Consider the following 10186-nt stretch of genomic DNA (forward strand, 5'->3'; position numbering starts at 1 on the left):
GGAGTGAGGCTCGAGGACTCTTATTGTGGGTGGCGGAAGCGTATATAATACAAGTGACCAATATCCAGGATCGCACGGGACTGACTGGGACTCCTCTAGGCGTCGGACTCACTATCAAACTCTTCATCCATGAGATCGCCTTCGTCAACATCTGGCCAAATCAACAAGCCAGGTGAGTACTATGAAAGTACTCGCAAGACAGTTTGGACATAAGATATAACAAATGCAAACATGATGCATATGAACAGATTAATAATGCGCACTCAGATAATAAAATAGCTATGCATGGGAATTAAAAAGGAAGTCGGGCGGTAGTCCTCCCGAAATCCCAATGTAATACTGAAGGCCAATCGAGTGTCTGAATGACCCCTCGAAAGGATACAACTAAATTAACAATGCCGCAGTTGGGCGTCAGGGCGACACCACATAAAGGGCTTATATCAAAAGTAAATGACAAGAGTGCCACAGTCGGACGTCTGAACGACATCACATAAAGGGCTTATATTGAAAGTAAATGACAAGGGTGCCATAGTCGGACGTCTGAGCGACATCACATAAAGGGCTTATATCAAAAGTAAATGACAAGAGTGCCCAGTCGGACGTCTGAGCGACATCACATAAAGGGCTTATATTTCATAACTCAATATTTCAGTAGCTTATGAAGTCAAATCATTTCAAGGAAATACTCAGGTACGAAATAATAAAAGGTTAGTCCATCCACGGGAATAACGTTCAACCGGGTTTACCACTCAAGCTTGTTCACCGGGGATTACCACGGAGACTGACACAGGGACTGACATGGATATGGATATACTAGCCACGGTCCTTGACCATGGACACGATGACTTGGAAGGTTTGACTCTGCAGAGTTTGTACTCTTAACCACAGCCAACGGATTTTAGTAGTCACAGGGGACTAGTTCCGTTTACGGTATTTTGGGAGAAACACATCTAACCAGTACACACCCATTCCACATTCCGATGCCAGGAATCACCCTAGGCAACGTTCAAGAAAAACTTTGAGACGGGGAGGCTACAACCTCGCGTAGCATGGGATCAAACTTATACCGCGCGCTCTAAGGGGTGCCCCCCTCTCGGTCCCAACCGGAAACACCCATGCCCCCTGACCGGATGACTGGCTTTAATCCAGGGCCATGGAACCCTCATCCCGGCCCCTCTATTTGGTGTGTACAAGGAAAGAGGTTAACAACTTACTAAACCGTATTCTTTGCAGAAAACATGTGGCAGTACGGGAGGGGACGAACGGTAACGTGGCTCGGCCCACGTTAACGTCGGAGTTTATTGGATGACATAAGACTGGCATGCTACAACAATACCATCTTACTACCTCTCATGTCACCACATGATAGGTCATCTCTCAATCAAAAGTTCACAGTAAACATCGAAGCACACGGTTAGTTGCCTTGTATGCAACATAACACTCACCGATGCTCATATGCCATGCACAAACCATTCAAGCAAACATGCAAAACACCCATCATATCAAAGGTTCAAACATGCTTGCCTGGTTCGGAGAAGTCGGAGTCTAGCTCGGCGAAGTTCGCGGCTCCGTCACCTCCTCCGGAACCTACGGTATAACGAAACCGTATACTAACGTGAAAACCGTTGCGTGCATAAAAATTGTTCCAAAAATTTTCCAAATAAATACTATAAAAAACTAGACAGAAATATAAGACTGACAGAAAAAGAATCAATCAAAAGCATCTTTTATTTAAAAGATATAAGGGTTTTGGTCCAAGGGCTAATCTGTGATGAAACAGAAAAGATCCAGGGACTTGTTTGAAAAAGCAGAAAACGCTTTGGTAAGAAATACGTTAGCCCAGAGAGAAAACACATTCTGCCCGAAGGCGTTTTCAGAAAATGGTTCGAAGGGGAAAAGAAGAGAGGCTGACGAGGGGGTCCCACCCGTCAGGTTCAAAACTTCCAACAGAGCTCGCCGGCGCCCGAAGGCTGCAGTGGTCGCCGGCGTTGAACCACGGCGAGGTAGAGCGATCGGAGGGTACCTACGGGTTCAGGGTGTTCTTCCGCGTCAGTGGGTGGTGGACTAGACCGTCGGAGAGCACCACGTCGACGGCGACACTATCTCCGGCGGACGGTGGTTCGGGCGAGGGTGGAGCTCTCCGGTGGGTGCTGCAAACTTCAAATTGATGCGCGGGTCAGAGATGTGGATGCACTAGGAGACTACTGGCATGAGCTGAGAGGTAGGGGTGCACGCACGGGAGTGGATCGAGCTGGATCCCGAAGCGGGTCGAGGTGGCCGGAGTTGGGGAAGAAGACTCCCTCGGGACTCTTCCAGTGGCTTGGCGTGGTACTAGTGGTGTGTAGAGGTGGTGCGGGTTCGAGTTCGAGCTCGGGACCTCCTTTTATAGGCGATCCGAGGAGGTGGCCGTGAATGGGATAACTCCGGCAAGCAATTACGGCGAGGCAGAGGTTGGGCAGGAGGTTTAGGTGGCTAGGCATCATCGTGGAGGATCACTGGCGCCGTTTCTCTGCTCAAACCTTGGTCGGGCTTGCGTAATGCACTGGCCCTCGACAGAATGGCCGTACGGGCACGGCGGCAGCAGGGAGCGCGCTCCGCGCCTACCAGTTCACGAGGACGGACCTGCAGCGTGCACAGGTGAGTGGACGGCTACGCGGTGGCCTCTGGTGGCTTGGGCGGCGCTGGACGGCGCCGTCCAACGCTGCGCCTCGCTGGCAGCCGCAAAGGGCGCTGCTGCCGTCGCTCACGGGGAGGCGCACCTCCACCAGCTCGTCGCCGACGCCCGCAAGCCTCCAGGCGATCGTGCGGCGCAGGGATAAGAAGGAGGCACAGGGCGCAAGGTGCCACCGCGGCTACTGGCGAGATCGAGGAGAGGTTCTGAAGAAAACGACAGCGGCTCACTGAAACTGTATACTGAACTTTCTGAACTTGACAGTAACAGTGCACGCCAGGTGTTTGATGATATGATTTGGCATGAGGAAAAAATTCTCGAGCTGGGACTTGGTGAGGTGACCTCTCGATGCATCCAGAGGCTGCCTGAATATTCTCAGATTTTTAGGAGGAGAAAACAAATGAATTTCATCAAATTTGACAAATGTGGTCCAAACTTGCAGCAAGCACAATTTGAAATTTTTGAACTGGAGACCAGTGGATCTTCATGGATCTTGGTTGAGGGTTCTAAGGACTAGCCAGGGAAATTTGTTTGGAGGCAAAACTCAAAGGAGAAATGGTAGTTCCTTTGTAAATCTCCAAGAGCCAAAGTAGAGGACAGAAAAAGATTTTGATTAGAAATAAATGGAAACAAAATCATGGGGGAGTTCAACTTGCTGGATTTGAAGTTTATCTTGACACAAAGATGGGGAATGGCTTTTTGGGAGGGGATTTCCACTTATGTCATGGCAAGAGGAGATTTTGAAAGGGGAAAGGATCACTCCATAAGCCATAGGGCCATTTTAAAAAAAAAAAAATTCAAAAACTTTTCCAATGAAAAACATTGGTGTTGAGCCAACACAAGATGGAAAACCTCCAAAACCAAAGATCAAGTTTTGGATGGAACCAAATAAAATACTTGTTATAAAAGAAACTTTTTGAGAAGGAGTCCTTTAGAAGAAAATTTTAAATAACCTCCCTCAGATCAAATAAAGATTTGATAAAACCAAAATAAAATTTTTGGGTGTCACAACACCTACCCCCTTAGGAAAAATCTCGTCCCCGAGATTTCAGCTGATCCTCAAATAGATGTGGGTACTCTGCCTGAAGAAAATCCTCTCTTTCCCATGTAGCTTCATCCTCGGTGTGATTGCACCACTGAACCTTGAAAATTTTTGTTGTTTTCTGACGGGTTCTCCTTTCAGACTCTTCCAATATTTTTACTGGTTGCTCTCTGTAGGTGAGGTCTGGTTGCACATCAATGCTCTCATGAGATACATGCTTTTCCGGGTTGCTCACACATTTCCTCAACTGTGAGACGTGGAACACGTCATGGACGTCTGACAGCTCTTTGGGTAGGTCCAGCTGGTAGGCTACTGTGTTTCTTCGTGCAATTACACAGAAGGGTCCAATAAATCTTGGGGCTAGCTTCCCTTTGATTTTGAACCGTTGCAGGCCCCTCCTAGGAGACACTCGTAGGTACACATATTCACCGGGCTCAAAGCTGACCTCACGATGTTTTCGATCGTAATAGCTCTTTTGTCGGCTTTGAGCTGTCTTGAGTCGGTCCCTGATTTGTTTAACTTTCTCCTCAGCTTCCTTGAGCATGTCTGGGCCGAAGATGCGACTGTCACCTGTTTCTGACCAGTTTAATGGGGTACGACACCTCCGTCCGTACAGTGCTTCAAAAGGTGCCATTTGTAGGCTGGCTTGGTAACTGTTGTTGTATGCGAACTCGGCATACGGCAAACTTTCTTCCCAACTGGATCCATAGGTGAGAACACAGGCTCTCAGCATGTCCTCTAGGATTTGGTTCACGCGTTCAATTCGTCCATCAGTCTGGGGGTGGTACGTTGTACTGAATGCTAGTTGAGTGCCCAGAGCTTGTTGTAAGTGATCCCAAAATTTTGAAACAAATTGAGTGCCTCGGTCGGATATTATAGTCTTTGGGACTCCATGCAGACAAACTATACGGGAGAGATAAAGCTTAGCAAGCCTCTGAGTGGAGTAGGTCGTCTTCACGGGAATGAAATGTGCTACCTTGGTTAGCCTATCTGTGATGACCCATATAGCATCATTTCCGCGTTGTGATCGAGGTAGTCCGACGATAAAATCCATTCCAATTTCATCCCATTTCCACTCAGGTATCCTGTTGGGCTGTAGTAGCCCTGCTGGCTTTTGATGCTCAGCTTTAATGCGCTGGCACGAATCACAACAAGCAATGAATGTGGCTATATCCCTTTTCATACCGTGCCACCAAAATCTTTCCTGAATGTCCTTGTACATTTTGGTTCCTCCAGGGTGGATCGAATATGGGGCGGTGTGGCTTTCGGTTAGGATTTGTTGCTTGAGTTCCTCAATGTTTGGTACGCAAAGTCTGTCCCCGTACCATAATATTCCCTCATTTTCTGTGACGAACTCTGAAGCCTTGCCAAGGCTCATCTTTCTCTTTATGCCTTCGATGCTGGGATGTCCATGCTGAGCCTTCTTAATTTGTTCTATTAGGGTGGGTTGTATCTCCAGATTTGATACGCTGCCCTCAGCGACTATCATCATGTTGAGTTTGGCGAACTCCTGCTGAATTTCAGGCCTCAAGTTCGGTAGGCTGTCGTTGCCCGAGCTGGGGTTCCGACTAAGAGCATCTGCCACTACATTTGCTTTCCCTGGATGGTATGCCGACATCATAGTCCTTGACTAATTCCAACCAGCATCGTTGTCGCAAGTTGAGTTCTGGTTGTGTGAAAATGTATTTAAGGCTTTTGTGGTCCGTATATATTTCACAACGATTTCCCAACAGAAAGTGCCTCCACTCTTTGAGTGCATGGATGACTGCTGCTAGCTCCAAGTCATGAGTAGGATAATTCTCTTCATGTTTCCGTAGTTGCCTGGAAGCATGGAGGTAGTGATATTAAAGTTGTGCTAGTTGAGTAGTTGTGAATTTGATAAATACTTGTGTTGAAGTTTTCAAGTCCCGTAGCATACACGTATGGTAAACGTTATGTAACAAATTTGAAACATGAGGTGTTCTTTGATTGTCTTCCTTATGAGTGGCGGTCGGGGACGAGCGATGGTCTTTTCCTACCAATCTATCCCCCTAGGAGCATGCGCGTAGTGCTTGGTTTTTGATGACTTGTCGATTCTTGCAATAAGTATGTGAGTTCTTAATGACTAATGTTGAGTCCACGGATTATACGCACTCTCACCTTTCCATCATTGCTAGACTCTTCGGTACCGTGCATTGCCCTTTCTCACATTGAGAGTTGGTGCAAACTTCGCCGGTGCATCCAAACCCTGTGATATGATACGCTCTTTCACACAAAAACCTCCTTATATCTTCCTCAAAACAGCCACCATACCTACCTATTATGGCATTTCCATAGCCATTCCGAGATATATTGCCATGCAACTTTCCACCATTCCGTTTATCATGACACGTTCATCATTGTCATATTGCTTTGTATGATCATGTAGTTGACATAGTATTTGTGGCAAAGCCACCGTTCATAATTCTTTCATACATGTCACTCTTGGTTCATTGCATATCCCGGTACACCGCCGGAGGCATTCATATAGAGTCATACTTTGTTCTAGTATCGAGTTGTAATAACTGAGTTGTAAATAAATAGAAGTGTGATGATCATCATTTTCTAGAGCATTGTCCCAAGTGAGGAATAATAAAAAAGAGAAAGGCCATAAAAAAGAGAAGGCCCAAAAAAATGAGAGAAAAAGAGAGAAGGGACAATGTTACTATCCTTTACCACACTTGTGCTTCAAAGTAGCACCATAATCTTCATGATAGAGAGTCTTGCTTTGTCACTTTCATATACTAGTGGGAATTTTTCATTATAGAACTTGGCTTGTATATTCCAACAATGGGCCTCCTCAAGTGCCCTAGGTCTTCGTGAGCAAGCAAGTTGGATGCACACCCACTTAGTTTCTTTTGTTGAGCTTTCATATATTTATAGCTCTAGTGCATCCGTTGCATGGCAATCCCTACTCCTCGCATTAACATCAATCGATGGGCATCTCCATAGCTCATTGGTTAGCCTCGTTGATGTGAGACTTTCTCCTTTTTTTGTCTTCTCCACATAACCCCCATCATCATATTCTATTCCACCCATAGTGCTATATCCATGGCTCACGCTCATGTATTGCGTGAAGGTTGAAAAGGTTTGAGATTACTAAAGTATGAAACAATTGCTTGGCTTGTCATCGGGGTTGTGCATGATGAGAGCATTCTTGTGGGACGAAAATGGAGCATGACTAAACTATATGATTTTGTAGGGATGACCTTTCTTTGGCCATGTTATTTTGAGAGGACATAATTGCTTAGTTAGTATGCTTGAAGTATTATTATTTTTATGTCAATATTGAACTTTTAGCTTGAATCTTTCGGATCTGAATATTCATACCACAATTAAGAAGAATTACATTGAAATTATGCCAAGTAGCATTCCACATCAAAAATTCTGTTTTTATCATTTACCTACTTGAGGACGAGCAGGAATTAAGCTTGGGGATGCTTGATACGTCTCCAACGTATCTATAATTTTTGATTGCTCCATGCTATATTATCTTCTGTTTTGGAAATTATTGGGCTTTATTATTCACTTTTATATTATTTTTGGGACTAACCTATTAACCGGAGGCCCAGCCCAGAATTGTTGTTTTTTGCCTATTTCAGAGTTTCGCATAAAAAGAATATCAAACGGAGTCCAAACGGAATGAAACCTTCGGGAACGTGATTTTCGGAACGAACATGATCCAGAGGACTTGGACCCTACATCAAGAAATCAAACAGGAAGCCACGAGGTAGGGGCGTGCCTACCCCCCTAGGCGCGCCCTCCACCCTCGTGGGCCCCATGTTGCTCCACCAACGTACTCCTTCCTCCTATATATACCTACGTACCCCCAAACGATCAGATACGGAGCCAAAAACCTAATTCCACCGCCGCAACCTTCTGTACCCGTGAGATCCCATCTTGGGGCCTGCTCCGGAGCTCCACCGGAGGGGGCATCGATCATGGAGGGCTTCTACATCAACACCATAGCCTCTCCGATGAAGTGTGAGTAGTTTACCTCAGACCTTCGGGTCCATAGTTATTAGCTAGATGGATTCTTCTCTCTTTTTGGATCTCAATACAATGTTCTCCCCCTCTCTTGTGGAGATCTATTCGATATAATCTTCTTTTGCGGTGTGTTTGTTGAGACCAATGAATTGTGGGTTTATGATCAAGTTTATCTATGAACAATATTTGAATCTTCTGAATTCTTTTATGTATGATTGGTTATCTTTGCAAGTCTCTTCGAATTATCAGTTTGGTTTGGCCTACTAGATTGATCTTTCTTGCAATGGGAGAAGTGCTTAGCTTTGGGTTCAATCTTGCGGTGTCCTTTCCCAGTGACAGTAGGGGCAGCAAGGCACGTATTCTATTGTTGCCATCGAGGATAACAAGATGGGGTTTTTTTATCATATTGCATGAATTTATCCCTCTACATCATGTCATCTTGCTTAAAGCATTACTCTGTTCTTATGAACTTAATACTCTAGATGCATGCTGGATAGCGGTCGATGTGTGGAGTAAAAGTAGTAGATGCAGGCAGGAGTCGGTCTACTTGTCTCGGACGTGATGCCTATATACATGATCATACCTAGATATTCTCATAACTATGCTCAATTCTGTCAATTGTTCAACGGTAATTTGTTCACCCACCGTAAAATACTTATGCTCTTGAGAGAAGCCACTAGTGAAACCTATGGCCCCCGGGTCTATTTTCCATCATATTAATCTTCCAACACTTAGCTATTTCCGTTGCTTTTTATTTTGCTTTTACTTTACTTTGCATCTTTATCATAAAAATACCAAAAATATTATCTTATCATATCTATCAGATCTCACTCTCGTAAGTGACCGTGTAGGGATTGACAACCCCTTATCGCGTTGGTTGCGAGGATTTATTTGTTTGTGTAGGTGCGAGGGACTCGCGCGTAGCCTCCTACTGGATTGATACCTTGGTTCTCAAAAACTGAGGGAAATACTTACGCTACTTTGCTGCATCACCCTTTCCTCTTCAAGGGAAAACCAACGCAGTGCTCAAGAGGTAGCAGCGTCTGGCGGCACGAGGCGAACGGCGGCGGGGCGGAGTCCGGCGGAGGCACTCGGCCCGGCGGCGGGTGGCTGCGGGCCTCGGGGCCCAGATCAGGGCCCGGGCGGGCCTGACGTGGGCCTGATGGGCCGCGGCGGCTGATGCAGGTGGAGGAGAGCGGCGACTACATGTGGCGCAAGGGGATTGGTCGAGGGGGCGGCGACGGACTTGTCCAGCGCAGGATGGACATGTCCGGCAGCGGGAGGAGGAAGAAAGCTAGGGTTTGCCCAAAATTTCGGGGGGGGTTTATATAGATTCTGGGACCTAGGAGAGGGCTATTGAGGTGCGGTTTTCGCCCACACGATCATGATCCAACGACGGAGAGCACGGAGGGGGTTTAGATGGGCTAGTGGGCTTTTGTGAAGGGGTGCTGGGCTGCAAAGAGAAGGAGGGTTTCGGCGGCCGTTGGGGCATCAAACGACCTCCAAATGGAATGAAATTTGACAGGCGGTCTACCGGTGATGTACCAAGACCACATGTCAACTCTCGGCCCATTCCGAGAAGGTTTTTCTCCTGCTCACGAAACGAGATCTGAGAGGTGCAACGGGTGCATGTGAGAGTGTCGGATTCCGAAACGGACAACAGAGAGAACGGGGAGACCGGACGGATGCAAGTTTTGAAAAACATGCCGATGAAGTGCACATGATGACATGGCGAAGTGCAACACACAAGAAAATGACATGGCAACGACCGCAAATAACTAGAAGACACCTGGCGCATCGGACTCGGAGCATTACAACTCTCCTCCACTAACAAGAGATCTCGTCCCGAGATATTAGGAACGAGATGGAAGAGAAAGAGGACAAGGTAACCAAGAGTGCAAGAGAGAAGATGAACAAAGTCGAGAGTACTCGGGTAGAAAAGAGGACGACGAATATGACGAGAGCAAACAGCTCAAGGAACAAGATAGACTCTGAAACCACTCCAGTTAGAAGAAGACAAGAAGGGAATAAGAATGAAAGAATTGGGATAGCATCTCGGTTGAACATGGAATGGAATAGAACATGAACTTGACAAGATGGAACGATACTTGACGAGAGGAACAACACAATGCCTCCGAAAGAATTGAAAGAGTTGAATGAAAAGAACGAAGAAGAAGATGACATCTTCTACCACAATTGAGTTTGAAAAGCATCTTTGCAAGGAAGGATTGAACGGAGTTGTTGTAAATTCAACAACGAAAAGAATAAGCTTGTTGTGGAATTATTGAAAACTTCTCAAAATTATGAGCTGATAACAGGCCACAAACGGAAATGATTGAATAGCTGAGAAGAACGAAGAAATGCAAAACTCCACTTCAAAAGAATACAGAGAATTAATTGCATTTCGAGACACAAGAGGGAAAAAATACTTGCGTTCCTCCAACAAGAATCTTGATGAACACTTGAAG

The sequence above is a fragment of the Triticum aestivum genome, chromosome 2D, assembly GCF_018294505.1.
Source record: "Triticum aestivum cultivar Chinese Spring chromosome 2D, IWGSC CS RefSeq v2.1, whole genome shotgun sequence".
NCBI classification, from domain to species: domain Eukaryota; kingdom Viridiplantae; phylum Streptophyta; class Magnoliopsida; order Poales; family Poaceae; genus Triticum; species Triticum aestivum.